The 14,639-nt window shown below is 42.9% G+C and overlaps 1 protein-coding gene across 3 annotated transcripts in view; it reads right to left on the minus strand.

The window, feature by feature from the left end:
- The window catches only part of rph3aa (rabphilin 3A homolog (mouse), a), a 35,269-nt gene extending 20,669 nt beyond the window's left edge, over positions 1-14,600 (minus strand). For all 3 annotated transcript variants that reach the window (XR_004335563.1, XR_004335562.1, XM_032539173.1), the window contains exon 1: positions 14,470-14,600. The gene's annotated coding sequence lies outside the window, so the exon portion shown is untranslated. The remainder of the gene's footprint in view (positions 1-14,469) is intronic.
- Positions 14,601-14,639: the final 39 nt, after the last annotated feature.

Consider the following 14,639-nt stretch of genomic DNA (forward strand, 5'->3'; position numbering starts at 1 on the left):
TTTAAAGACTTTATCTAGCTTAAAAAGGAGACTTTTCTCAACACAAAGGAACACTTCATCCTTCAGTTCATCAAAAACGTTCAACGACAAAACATCTGGAGATGCAAGGTTTTTTTCACTAGACGGGAATGGGAGGAAAAACTGTCATCTGAAAAGTAACAAAAGTACAAAGTACAATACTGACCTCTGAGATGTAGAGGAGTACAAGTATAAAGTAGCATAAAATAGAAATACTCAAGTAAAGTACAAGTACACTTGAGTAAATCTACTTGGTTACGTTCCACCTCTGCAACCATGTTGCATTTGCACATGTTTTTGTCAGCAATAAACTTCTTTGTATGGTGTATTGCTGTAGTGTTGCTCTTCCAGTGCCTTCCACCCCAAAAACAAGAAGTCCAGTTTTTACTTCAGGCCTGTACAGTATGACAGTCAAATACTCATCTAGCACGTACTAAACTCTGTCCATGATGGGGGGGATGATGGAGCGGATGATGAGGGGGATGATGGGGCGGATGATGGGGGGGGATGATGTGGCTTCCTGCGAGCAATTCTTGAGAAGGCCACGCCAAGGACAGATGTCATCACATGAAGTCTGGTTTGATTTACACCTGTTTTATAGAGGCAGAACAACATCAGGGGAGCAGTGCTACATGCGTGTGTGTGTGTGTGCGTGTGTGTGAGTGCATGTGTACATGCACATGTACTGTAACACTTTCTTCATATAGCACTTTTAAAAACAAGCAGTTCCAAAGTGCTTCACACACACGTGCACGACACATATGAAGACAGCATAATTGGGGTGCAGCAAAGTAAAGTATTTTAACTCCTTTTTTAAAAGACACTTAAACCAGTCCAGAGATTCAGGATATTGACTTAGGGTGGCGCTAAAATGGCAAAAAGCACTGTCACCTTTGGTTTTGTAGTTGGAGCGAGCCATAGATTAAAGACCAAGGTTGGAGGATCTAAGGGGCGTGTGGTGGATTGAGGAACAAGGAACTCAGGAATGTAATGGGGGGGGTGAAGGTCATGTAATGCTTTGAAGGAAACCAACAGAATCTTATACTTTATAATGAATTTTAACGGAATCCAATGAAGGGATGCAAGGACAGGTGTGATAGGGGTGTGTGTGTGTGTGTGTGTGTGTGTGTGTGTCCATTTGTGGTCCTCTATGAGGAGAGGAGTAACAGTGCAATTTTCATCTACTCAATCGGTGTTGTTTTATACAAATTGGAGAAGGATTTAAATCATTATAACCTTCAAATCAATTATTGCAGGGAAGGGCAGGGATGACATTGGAGATAAACAATGTGAGATAAATTATTTTTAAGCGTGCCTATTCAACATGTAGCTTTTAGGAAAGGGTATCGGTTTTGATTTTCTGTCTGACGGTTGGTCGGTCAACCACTTTGGCGAGGTTGGCTTGTTACCTTTTCTGACTTAAAAAACACATTCGATCTACCACGTTCCTCTTTTTTCCTTTTACCGTCAATTAAGATCAGCACTCAAGGCAGTATGGTATGTGGTATGGTATGGTATGATATGTGGTATGGTATGGAGGCTTTATCAGTTCTTGGTGATATCTGGCCACTCTGGCCTTCCTATTGAGAGGATCTGGGCACATGATTGCCCAGACCTGAGTATAGATCTTGACTGGCATGATGTATCACGCAATCCACACCATCAGCAGATTCAGGACATATCTCACCCCCGTGAAAAGGCATCACATGAAGGCCATTAACAGTCCTCTGACGCACTTTCTGCCCACTAAAAGCTCAAGGTACACACCTTCACATGATCTGGGATTGCTCTCCTATTGGTCAGTTCTGGAACAACATGGCATCTAAAATATCTGCCCTGTGGTATTAATGATACTGTACCAGTTACTGCCAGTGTTTGGATTCTGAATGATCTGTCAGCCCTTCAGTCTCTAAAACTCCAAAAAGTGCCTTTTTTGCTGGACTTACAGCAACCAAGAGGATGATTGCAACCCATTGGAAACCACCTAATGACTTGTCCATTGGTACTTGGACCCTTTCCTGGAGCTCTCCACGGCTCGCATAGGCGGAGCCCCGGGAAGGACTTTGGACACTTGGCATTGCTGGATCCTTTAAGCCCATGCTATAGATATGAGCTACGGCCTTCTCACTTCTGTATGTGTATGTGTTTGGTCCCTTTTGTCCTATGCCGGTCTCCCTGTCAACGCCTCTTTGTGTGTTTTGTCTGTTTCTGGGTCTTGTTTGTGAGCTGCGGGCATCGTTCTTGCAATTGATCACAAGGAAGGAATGCGGAAAAAGATGCACTGTGCCTTCTTCGGTGTGTGTAGTGTACTTTTCAGTGTATTGTCATCTGGACCAATGCATTTTTTTTTTTATAATATTAAATGGACTGATATCAAATTGTGTACATTCTTTCATGGTTCCCAGAGGATGAATCCTAGACTGGATCAACAGAAGTACAGGTCCACGATGAAGCCGACAGAGGCGCTCTCTGTGTGTTGCCGTTGTCCACCTTCTCTTCGGGAAACAACAAACTTCAAGCTACCAAGCACACGGAAAATGGGAAGTTTTGAAGAAAACGTTGATTGTGTAACAAGGCTCAACTTCAGAGAATGATTGTAAAGATTTACAAAGAACATGTTTAGGGAACTTCTTCTCTAATTGGGACGTTTTGCGAGCGATCGATACAAACACTGGTATGAGCTAATGAGGTTTCACCATGTTTTAATAGTTAAATAGCTCATGTTACTGTATCGTGTGAAAAGTTAACTTCAATTAATATTAAATGTGGCGTTTTCTTTGCGGGGTGTCACTGTTCCACCAAAACAACTTCCTTAATGAGACTATTGTGCAGAGCCACCATCACCGCGTCTGGAGTTTAGCGCCACCCAAGACAATAGTGATTGGTTTAAAGAAATGCAAACAGCCCAGAGCGTTTTTTTTTCTACTATCCCAGAATGCATCTGTGGTGTAGCCAGGCCTTACTCCACAACGCTGTAGAGGTAGGTCTGGCGCTGTGAGACTAGATTAATCCTCATGACTTTGGGTCTTACTTTTCCTCTAGCGCCATCCTCAGGTCAAAATCTTAATGACTAACTTCCTGCAAAACCATCGGTTATTTTCATCAGCCTCAGTTTGCATTTTAAGCTAATTGGCAAATGGAAAGTCAAGTCAATTTATAGAGCTCAATACCACTAATGACAAATTTGCCTCAAGGGGCATTAGAACATTGTACAGAACTGTACACCTTCTCTCCTTTGACCCTCGATTCAAAACCCTTTAACAGGAGGGTTAAAATAGAGGAAACCTTTGGAAGAACAGAAGCGGGATCCCTCTTCTAAGACATGCAATACGTGTGTGTACAGAATAGCCAACATGGCAAAGTATTAAAGACGAACCACGTTTACGTACTGTAGAAAGCAAACCGATATGAAATATATAATCCCGGGAGGATGTCAAGTAGCTTCCAGATGTCTCCAGATGTTGACAAGCTGGCATTGTCATGGTGACCATGTCAGCGTTTAGCTTAAAGCCCGTCTGTGCAATCAAACAGCCACTTAGATGCAATCTTCTTCTGTTCCACCCAACACAAAAACATGTCTTCCTCTCGCTCGCTTAGGTCAGATGAGGAGAACGGGAACTGCGAGGAGCTCTTTTATCTTTCAGTTAATCACACGTCCGTCCGTCCATCTGTCAGTCAGTCCCTGTCTCTCCCTCCCTGTCTCTCTCTCTCTGTCTTTCTCAGCTGCTGGCTTAGTAAAGTAGGTCTTCTGTAATTAAGACCTTTACCAACCTGGCTTTAACATTAACACAAATTGACATGCAAAAAATTAGACAGACAGAGACACACACACACACACACAGCTCTCCCCCTGACTTACACACACACGCTCTCCCCTGACAAACACAAACACTCACACACACACACACACACACACACAGTTTGTGTGCAGAAAGAGGACCTGTCACACATGGTCAGTGGCTCAGAGAAAAGCGCTGCAAATTGACATGAAGTGAAAGGAAACCAAGGCATTTTAGCTCCATGAGACTATGTGGGCTGACTTAGAGCTGCGGGGCCGCACACGCACACACACACCGAGTGGGAGAGATTGTGTGAGCGCTGCAGGGACGAAAACTCTGACAGATTGCGTCATCTTCCTATGTGTCCTGTAACGCCGAGAGGCCTCTCTACGTCAGACTGGTTTCACTTTTTTTTTATATTTCACATTCATGTTTTAGGAACAAAAGAAAAATGTGCTTGCACTTAAGAAACACATAGCATACGCTCCATTAAATACTTTCTGAGTCTATAGTTATAACTCAAGAGGGAATTATTAGTTGAAAAGAAATTCTGGTTTATTACAATCTGGGGCTTATTTTGATAGTTTTGAGCAACATTTCCATCAGTAATAACTGTGCTGTTGAAACATGATACATCACTCCAACAAAGTCTGATAAGGCCAATAATCAAACAGGTTGTAAACATCTTAGTCAGATTATCTTAATTTCTGCATTTGGAGGTAAAAAAAAAATCCTAATTGTGCACACTTACAATTTTGGAAAAATCCATTGTGAACCCAGAGCATGGTTTTGTTTTGATTGGTGTTGAAAGTGCCCATATTATGAAAAGAAATCGCTTTTCTGGGATTTGGAGTGTTATTTTGAGTCTCTGGTGCTTCCACACGCATTCAACAAAACTATCCGTGGTGTTTTGAGTGAGATCCGGTTTCTGAATGTCCTCTGTCTTCGGTCTCCGGGTGAGCTGTTCAACATCTGCACGGCTTTCTACGTCACTAGCCGAGACGAGGTGGCTAACCGTAGCATGCTAGCTCGTTCTCAATGACAAAACACTGCTACAACACACACTAGTTGACCATAATCTCCAAAAGAACTACTTCCTGTCCCTGTTCTACTTCCTGTCCCTGTTCTGCAGGTATTCCACAAGTGTCCCTGGTCTAGAAGAAGTCTCCCAGCTGATCCTGCCTTGGACTGACCAAAGCTGGAGAAAGAGTTATCTAGCTGATGGGATCTTACCTAGCTACTGAGCATGTGCAACTCCCAATAAAGATAGTATAGAAGTGAGATGTCTCACTCTGGAGCTAAAACAGAGACCTAAACTCACAAAACATGGTGTTTTTTTTTAAATGAAACTATGTAAACCTATTCTGGTACAACCTCAAAATACAGTTATGAACCTGAAAATGAAAATAATATGGGCGCTTTAAGACAGTTTTCAACAACAACAAAAAAAAAAATTCACTTATCTTTTCTCCAACAATCACAAATGAAAAACAAAACTTGTGAAACCACAGAGTAGATAGATGTGAATTTGACGGTGTACCGGATAACAAATGAGCCAAAGTCTGCACAGATCAGAGGCTGCGTGGCTGTGATCAGATAATACAGCTGTTGTCGGGCTTCATATTTGTGTGGTCAGCATAAAGTCACTTGGGCAAACAGGTAGCGTGTATGAGCCACTGTCGAATTTGAGTCTTCGGTCAACAGAGCAGGACAGAACCGGGGTTTGAACAGCTGAAGCTCAGCAGAATCAGACTGTCTGTCCCGATAATCAGCACATGTGGGCTCTGATGCTCACTGTTGCCATTTTCCGTCCCCCCAAAAAAAGAGGGAAGGTTCAGTCGTTTTCTGTTGATGAGATGTTTTAATGTGAATGGACATCTTTACCTGAAAAAAGTATCACATGAGCGTTCACACTGAACATAAATGTGGAAACCCCAGTGGGTTTTGTCCAGTGATCAATCCAATCCAATGTATTTCAACCAGACAAACACATGCTGACAAAAATTCCATGTAGTTCTACCAAGGGCGTAACTTTAGGTTCAACGTTTGGGGGGGGGGGGGTTACGTTATCCACCTTTCTTGTGAGGCTGAGTGGTATCACACAAAACTAAGTGGTACTAAAAAAAAACCTACACATCATAAACCTCATGTGTAATTCATGGCTCAATTTAAATGGGATAAAATAATTATTTGTCTCTACCCGTTCACCATTTATTCCGAAAAAAGGTCCCATGGGAGTCCAACAGAAGGTGGAGGGGCTTTGCCTCTCTACTGGATCGGTCGGTCTGACCTTAAAAAGAGAAAGCTAGTTATCTCAGTAAACCACGTTCATGCTGCCTCATCCACCACAACGGTTATGTACGGTACACAGAACATTCCCCAGGGAGTCCAAACAATGACTCCCATCTGAATTAGACTGGAACATTTTAACACACTCATCCAACTCATCCCACTGCTCTCCTCACACTGTCCCTACAGCTGTCACTGCTCTCGTCAATCCAGCATCATGCGTTCATCGTCATCAGTCTATTCATGCGCTCAGCTTTCTCTGCCCCCCCCCCCCCCCCCCATACTGTACGACTCTCCACGCCTCCATTGAGGAGTGTCAGACTCGTGAGGAAGCAGCTTATGGAGCTTAAGAGGCAAAGAGGCATCACCACCTACTTTATCCGCTGTCTGATGATGACTCTGTAGGGATTGTTAACCCTCGCAATGACACACACACACACACACTCCTGGGTAAAGTGTAGCTATAAGAGTAATCTTCTTCGATCCCAACATGTGTGGCTTAAAGCTTTGACGTCACAGAGTTTTCTAGACATGGCTTTCCAAAACCTCTGAGAGGGAAACTTTTCAGACCACATCGTACACAAGTAGGTCAGAGGTTGAAAGCAGGGAAAAGAGTGTTTGTGCATTTGTTCAGCGATGCTAACGGTAAGCAGTGGTGTAGTCAAGACCCCCTTAAACCGAGCCCAAGTCCTCACTAAGACCAGAGTGTATGGAGACCGAAAACTAGACCAAGACTTTGAGGGGTTAAGACCAAGGCAAGACCAGACCAGTGCGAGTCCCACACTGCATGACACCACAAAATGGGGAAAAGATCCTATTCATAGGCACTCAAATTGATCTTCATACATACATACATACATACATGTATGAGGTGGTCTCAGCTGTCTCAGTCAGCGGTACATTGAAGAGTTTACACCCTGCTGTGTGTTTTCTTTTAGATGCTGGTTTGCAAATAAACTCTTAATTAAGCTCAACGTAAATTATTTCAGGGAGACTTCAATAATTTTATCACTTCTCCCCTAATCTGATCAGCTGTTTTTGAGGGAGACACTGTTCAGTTAAACCAATCACAATCGGCCATGTACAAATATTCATGACCTCCTCAGAATGAATTGTAACAATTTACTACTGGAATAACTTTGTCACTTCATGACCAAATATACCAAAACCTCTCATACATTATATATATATATACATACACACATACATATACACATACATATATATATGTATATACAGTGGTGTGAAAAAGTGTTTGCCCCCTTCCTCATTTCCGGTTTCCTTGCATGTTTGTCATACTTAAGTGTTTCGGACCATCAACCAATTTAACAATAGTCAAGGACAACACAAGTAAACACAAAATGCAATTTGTAAATGAAGGTGTTTTATTAAAAGGTGAAAAAAAAATCCAAACCATCATGGCCCTGTGTGAAAAAGTGATTGCCCCCTAAACCTAATAACTGGTGGGCCCCCTTAGCAGCAACAACTGCAACCAAGCGTTTGCGATAACGTGCAATGAGGTTTTACAGCATCCTGGAGGATTTTGGCACTCATCTTTGCAGAATTGTCCTAATTCAGTTACATTAGAGGGTTTTCGAGCATGAACGGCCTTTTTAAGGTCATACAAAAATCTCAATAGGATTCAGGTCAGGACTTTGGCTAGGCCACTCCAAAGTCTTTATTTTGTTTCTTCAGCCATTTGGTGGTGGACTTGCTGGTGTGTTTAGGATCATTGTCCTGCTGCAGAACCCAAGTTCGTTTCAGCTTGAGTACACGAACAGATGGTCGGACATTCTCTTCGGATCTCTTGGTAGACAGCAGAATTCATAGTTCCTTTTATCACGGCTTATCAAGTCTTCCAGGTCCCGAAGCAGCAAAACAGCCCCAGACCATACACTACCACCACCATATTTATTTACGTTGGTATAATGTTCTTTTTATGAAATGCAGTGTTCCTTCTACGCCAGATAACTTGGACACACACCTTCAAGAGTTCACTTTTGTCTCATCGGTCACAGAATTGCCCAAAAGCCTGGGTCATCAGATGTGTTGTGGAGATTGACGAGCTTGTGTTCTTTTGCTCAGCAGTGGTTTTCTCCTTGGAACTCTGCCTGCAGGCCTTTTTGCCAGTCTTTCCTGATGGTGGAGGATGAACGCTGACCTTAACTGAGGCAGTGAGGCTGCAGTTCTTGGACGTTGTGTGGGGTTTTTGTGACCTCTTGGATGAGTCGTCGCTGCGCTCTGGGGGTAATTTTGGCGCCGGCCACTCCTGGGAAGGTTCACCACTGTTCCATGTCTTCGCCATTTGGGATAACGGCTCTCACTGTGGTTCGCTGGATTCCCAAAGCTTTGGAAATGGCTTTGTAACCCTTTCCAGAATGATAGATCCAATTACTTTCTTTCTAAATTTCCTGAATTTCTTTGGGTCTCGGCATGATGTGTAGCTTTTAAGGATCTTCTGGTGGACCTTACTGTGTCAAGCAGTCCATTTAAGTGATGCCTTGATTGTGAACAGGTGTGGCAATAATAGGCCTGGGTGTGGCTAGAGAAATTGAACTCAGGTGTGGACACCACCCAGTTAGTATGTTTAACAAGGGGGGCAATCACTTTTTCACACAGGGCCATGATGGTTTGGATTTTTTTTCACCTTAATAATAACACCTTCATTTACAAATTGCATTTTGTGTTTACTTGTGTTGCCTTGACTATTGTTAAATTGGTTTGATGTTCCGAAACACTTAAGTGTGACAAACATGCAAAGGAACAGGAAATGAGGAAGGGGGCAAACACTTTTTCAACCACTGTATGTGTGTTGAGACATAATAAACACACACACACACACACCACATATATATAAATATACACATTATACATATATATACAAAAATTTAACATATAATTAGCAGCTTGTGGCCATCTGTGTGTGTGTATGACAGGAGAGCAAAACACCATGTGGTGATGGATTCAGATTTTGTGCGTCTCCTCACGTGTGTTTACGCACTAGAGGTAGCACTGAAGCCACTAAACAAATGCAACCTCAGGATAACTGTGTGTGTGTGTGTGTGTGTGTGTGTGTGTGTGTGTGGGTGTGGGGTGTGTGTGTGTGGGTGTGTGTGTGTGACGGCTGGCTGAGGGCGTCAGCTTTAGGAGGAAAGACTAAGATAGAATAATGAGGTGCAAGGAGGTCAGAGACAGACCACCATGTCCTGTGAGAGGACTCGTCACATAGGACACGCTCACCTGTCAACACTCAATCTTGCATCTAAACCGAGCGTGTGAACATCATCATCGTCCATGTGTTTGACTTTCACTGAGCCATGAAACAATACAAGGTATTCCAGAAATTCTTGCTGTGAATCGGCCAAGAGACACAACGTACTACCACACGCTGGTCCCACAACCAATCACAGCTTGCGTGATGTCATCAAGAAGGAGGTGGTGTCTCATTTTAAAAACATTAAGGGGTGGAAGTAGCTCAGTCCGTCGGTTCTGACTCGGACATCATTGAATCAGGGTCCTTGTCTTGTTGTCTTCGGGTCAAATTTGACCCGTTTTCTAAGTTTCAATAGCAGAAATTTGGGTTTCTTTCAACCAAAATGCTTAAAAAGTAACACGGATGGTTTCACTAAATACTCTTCACAAGTCATATTAATTTTTGTGTTTTATTTATTCATATTTCGTAGCGTTATTCTGACTAAACTTGCCCAGTCTGTGATTATCCAACAACAACCTCTGACCTTAATTATTAGTCAAAAATAATCAATACTTTGCTCTGCTTTTAATTCAAAAATTAGATATCATTTTATAAAGGCTAAATGAGGTTTATTGACCATAAATTCCCCAAATAAGTGTAAAAATAGTGGTAATAAGTTGCTGTTAGTGTATACTAGTGGTAGTTGAAAAAAATCGCAGAAAAGATGGGGAAAAAAACCTAAAAGTGACATATGTTTAAAACAAATTTGGAAAACTAAAATGTGCCAGTTTTAAATTTTCCAATCTTGACTCAGAAGAACACCACAAGGGTAAAATCGGTTCAAATCAGGCCACGTAAGCCAAACGCTGGTGGTGTGTGTTGGACATTTATTGCCCCGAGTTGCCCGACAAGATATCCGGGTCATGCAGGTGGAGACATCCACACACACCAGCATTTCCCAACGTGCCATAGTGGTTTTCTGTCTACAGCTGGGTTTCTGTGACACATAAACACACATCTGCCTCTGCCCATCCTTCCTGGCTGTAAACAATGAAAGCGTGCCCGCGATACACAGCTAATCAAACACTTTGGGCCACAGTGGGTTTGTACGGCACATCTGCTGTTCCTGCTGTGCTGAGAGAACTCCCGAGCGTTGGAAACAATCATGCCTCAGCTGCAGATCTGAGGAGGACGAGGAGAGTCAATTACTGTACATTTCAACCGTCCAAATCGCTAAAAGTGCTCAAGTGAATGAGCTCATGTGGAACAGTCCCCACTGGAAGTAATGGGAAAATGGGAAATCCATTCATTTCAATCGATTGCTTTGATGGATTCTGTCAGAATGGACCTGACCCCAAACCTGACACCTTTATGAATAAAGAGGCAATTTAACCCACTTAAACTGGACATGTGCCCTCGTAAAATCTATTGATATAAAACTGCTTTCTGGTGGTGGAAGAAGATCCTTCACTTGAGTATTATCAGAAGAACTATATAAAAGTAGAAATGTTGCAGTGACATGTTCCCTGTCAGTGTTTTCCTTCTATTTGATGTTCTGGAGTAATATTCCTGCTGCATTAATATTTATGTTGCATTTTACTGCTGTAGATGTGTAAGGTTTTGCTCATTTTAACTGCTTTTCTATACTGTTGGCTAGTTTGATCTACAGCAGTGCATCATGGTCTGTAAGATCATCCTGTTTGTAGCATCGCTGTCCTGTGAGAACCACGTACTATATTTCTAAAAATGTTTTAAAACTAGAAAAACAGCCCTGCTTTCAGTTTTGTGACGATGCATTTTAGGAGCTGATGGTTCTTTATCATCAACATATCTGGAGATACATGGTTTTCACTGGACACAGTCATGAGTCATGGGCCTATCCATTAGCTGCTTATTTAATATTTAGAAAAGTATTATGTTGTTATATAAGTATAGTCTGTATTGGGATCAATATCTGTGATTCTGAACCTAGTACATACCTTGGTGTCAGATTGTTTAAATGGTTACTGAAACACTTTTGAGTAAAGAACATAAAGCCAAACATTACTTGAAATGTTTTTGACAGGACATGAACTCTGATCGCCTGCATGAACAACCTGCATTCACCATCCTGACCTACTTGACCCCCCTGACCCCCCTGACCCCCCTTGCTTTAATGAATGAGGGCTGGCACTGAACGTAAATCATTCCTGTCCCAATTCCGATGATGCTTTTTGCAATTTGAGTAAACTGACCCTTTAACAGACTGGGCTACATTTCATTTACTTCAACTCAGGGCCTAATGTCTGATTAACCTCATGCTGACAGCAGTTGTTTTGCCACCGAGATGTTTTCTACTGAAAGCAGCACTTAAGACAATTAAGTCTTGAATGCCAATATCTGAAAACGCTTAGACACAAGGAGAAGAAAACCGTACAGGAGGACATATTTCCCCTGAGTTCAGCAGGCAGGGGGGTGTTTAGTCGGCGTGAACCGTTTCTGCTCAAGCACATTAACCACATCAGTCAGCACCTGAGCGCTCAGCAGCCCGTATAATCCATCGCCACCCACCCCACACACACACACACACACACACACACACACACACACACACACACCAGTCAATAGATCTGATTGGGGGCAAAAGGAGCATTCAACAGGGATTATATAGGGAGCATGGGAAAGAAGAGGGGGCTCAATAGTCAGCTCTGGCTGAGGATGATAGAGCAAATAAAGAGTATGAGTATTGCAAATCAATTACACACACACACACACACACACACACACACACACACACACACACACACACACACACACACACACACACACACACTTCATCCTCTTCTCTTTCCATCTCAGCTTTGACTCCACTGCTGCCACTGGCCTACATGTTGGCCAGTGAGCTCCACCGCTGTACTGGAGCTTTTTCTGGAGCTGACCTGCGACTTTAACATGGAGATAAATCTTCTTATCTCTGCTGCACACACTCACCCTTGATTTCCACCGACTGCGGAACAGCTTGTCAATAGGTTTGCATTAAAGTCAATGTGTGTGTGTGGTCGCACTGACTGCGGAACGGCTGCGTCCGAACTCCGGCACGCCCGAAGTCAACCGGTCAGAGGTTTTGTGGATCTGGTCATAGAAACTACATCCTGTTATATTGTGCGATCATAAGTGAACTTGTGAGATATCGTGGGTCCTCGTGATTTCAGCTGGCAGGCGTTCCGCGACAAATCCGGACCTGGTGGGTGTTGAAGGACAGCGGAGCACGGAGCCGACACACAGCGGAGCCGTTCCGCAGTTGGATCGAAATCCAGGGTCACACCTTTAATGCCCACGATGCAAAAAATGTGCTCCTTTTTTTTAAAGAAATACTTAAATATTTTGGGATGTATGTTTTACTTTCTCGCCAAAACGTTGATGCACGATGCAAAAATCGCTACCACTCTCATATCTGCCTGTTAATAAGATGAAGCCCCAGCCAGGGGGCTCTCTCTCTGATAAAGTCACAAAATCCACCAAACATCACCTCTAAACCTCTAATATCCACCGGTTGCAGAACGTCTGCGTGTCGGCTCCGCTGCGTGTCGGCTCCGTCTGTCAACACCCACCAGGTCCGGCCATGACTGACAGCTGAAGTCACGAGGACCCACGAGATCTCGCAAATTCACGTAGAATAGAACCACAAAAACAGTTAGTTTCCATCCAGAGGAGTAGAGGGTGAACAACTCTGTGCTGTTTAAGGTGGTGCAGGGAGATATGATCCACAGTGAGCAGGGTCTATCTTATTTTGAAAATTAACAGGATGTTTCATTTTGTTTCTGTGCTTGACTTCCTGTCCCACACTATCTGCCGTGGGCTGAATTGTGTGGCAAACATAGAAGCTCTGCATTTCTGGTCCGGTAGGCTGCGGATCGCCGGAGCTGGGACGCAGCCGTTCCGCAGTCCGTGGAAACACACACACACACACACACACACACACACACACACACACACATTGACTTTAATGGAAACCTAACGACTCCGCCTCTGTTTCGGAGCGGACCCGCAGCCGTTCTGCAACCGGTGGAAATTAGGAGTCAAGCTCACTCATTAAAATCTTTGCTTAGGTGCAGTTTTAGGTGCCTTACGAAGTGGGACTAGCCTACATGGAACTACATTATTTGCTTTTTTTGTAGGAAGTTAACTAAGAGGGAAAACACCGCTCTGTACCAGAGCACGGGAGCGCAGCGTGAAGCCAAGGATTTTGGATGGAGCACAGAGAGGATTATTAAACTGTTGGAGCTTCGTCTTGTCTCCTGCTCCATCCCGCTCAACGGCCCGTCTCTGTGATACATCAGCGGGGACAGTGAGAAGATGAGCGGCGCCCGCCCGCCCTCGATGCTGATCTGGCGGGCTTTTTTCTGGCGGATCTCCGGGCATGGAGAGGGTTAATAAACTAGCTCTAAAGCTAGTTTATTAACATTTTAGTTAAACACATACACAAACCAAGGTGTAACATTGACAAGTTTTAGCGGACAAACCTACAGATATTTAATATTTGACATGGTTTAACATTCCGTTGTCATAGAGTCATGTTTTCTCGCTGAATGAAAACCCAATCTATGACAATCTTTGAAAACCAGAGAAACATATACTGTAAAAAGAACAAATACTGGCCAATATAACATTGTCAGACGGTTTCCAATATCACAAATTCTATCACTTTAAAAATCCAGTTTCAGTTGTGCTCTATTCAATTTGTATTCATCTTTCTTAATATGGTGATGTGAATCTATAGTGTATAACTTAAATGACGTCAGCCATCTGTGAATGATATTTTCAAAAATAAGACGTAAACCTCAATGAAATATCTGAACACAGTGACAAAACTCATATTTCTAATTTTTGCAGTCCAAAATCAGTTAAAAAAATATTTTACATTTTCTAAAATATTTTTTTACATCTTTTTTTATAATTTAAAGGAATTTAAAAAAAGGTATTTTGGGTAATATCAGAAACGTTCGTTTAAAATAGGCAGTTTTTAGCATTACATGTCATGACAATCAATGGATGAGCATTGCTGTTTGAGACACTTTAGTGTTACTGAACCACAGGCTGCGAACCTACGTGAAATTTAAAAAAAAGTTCAAACTAAAAAGGTAAATTATCATCATAAAAACAATATCAATTAAACATTTTTTTTTTATTTTAATAGATGTCTGGTCTTACCTTTGGCGCTGACCCAGATGTGTTGTTGTTCTTTTCTATCGGTCGAGCTGCTTCAGAGAGACGCCAGCAGCTCCGTGTCAGGAACCAGCATCCTCTCCGGTACTCTCCTCCTCACTGCCAGCCTCCTCTGCACACACAGAGTAAAAGCCTCGCTCCCCCCCCCCCCCCCC

This window comes from Etheostoma spectabile, chromosome 16 (assembly GCF_008692095.1).
Source record: "Etheostoma spectabile isolate EspeVRDwgs_2016 chromosome 16, UIUC_Espe_1.0, whole genome shotgun sequence".
Taxonomy (NCBI): domain Eukaryota; kingdom Metazoa; phylum Chordata; class Actinopteri; order Perciformes; family Percidae; genus Etheostoma; species Etheostoma spectabile.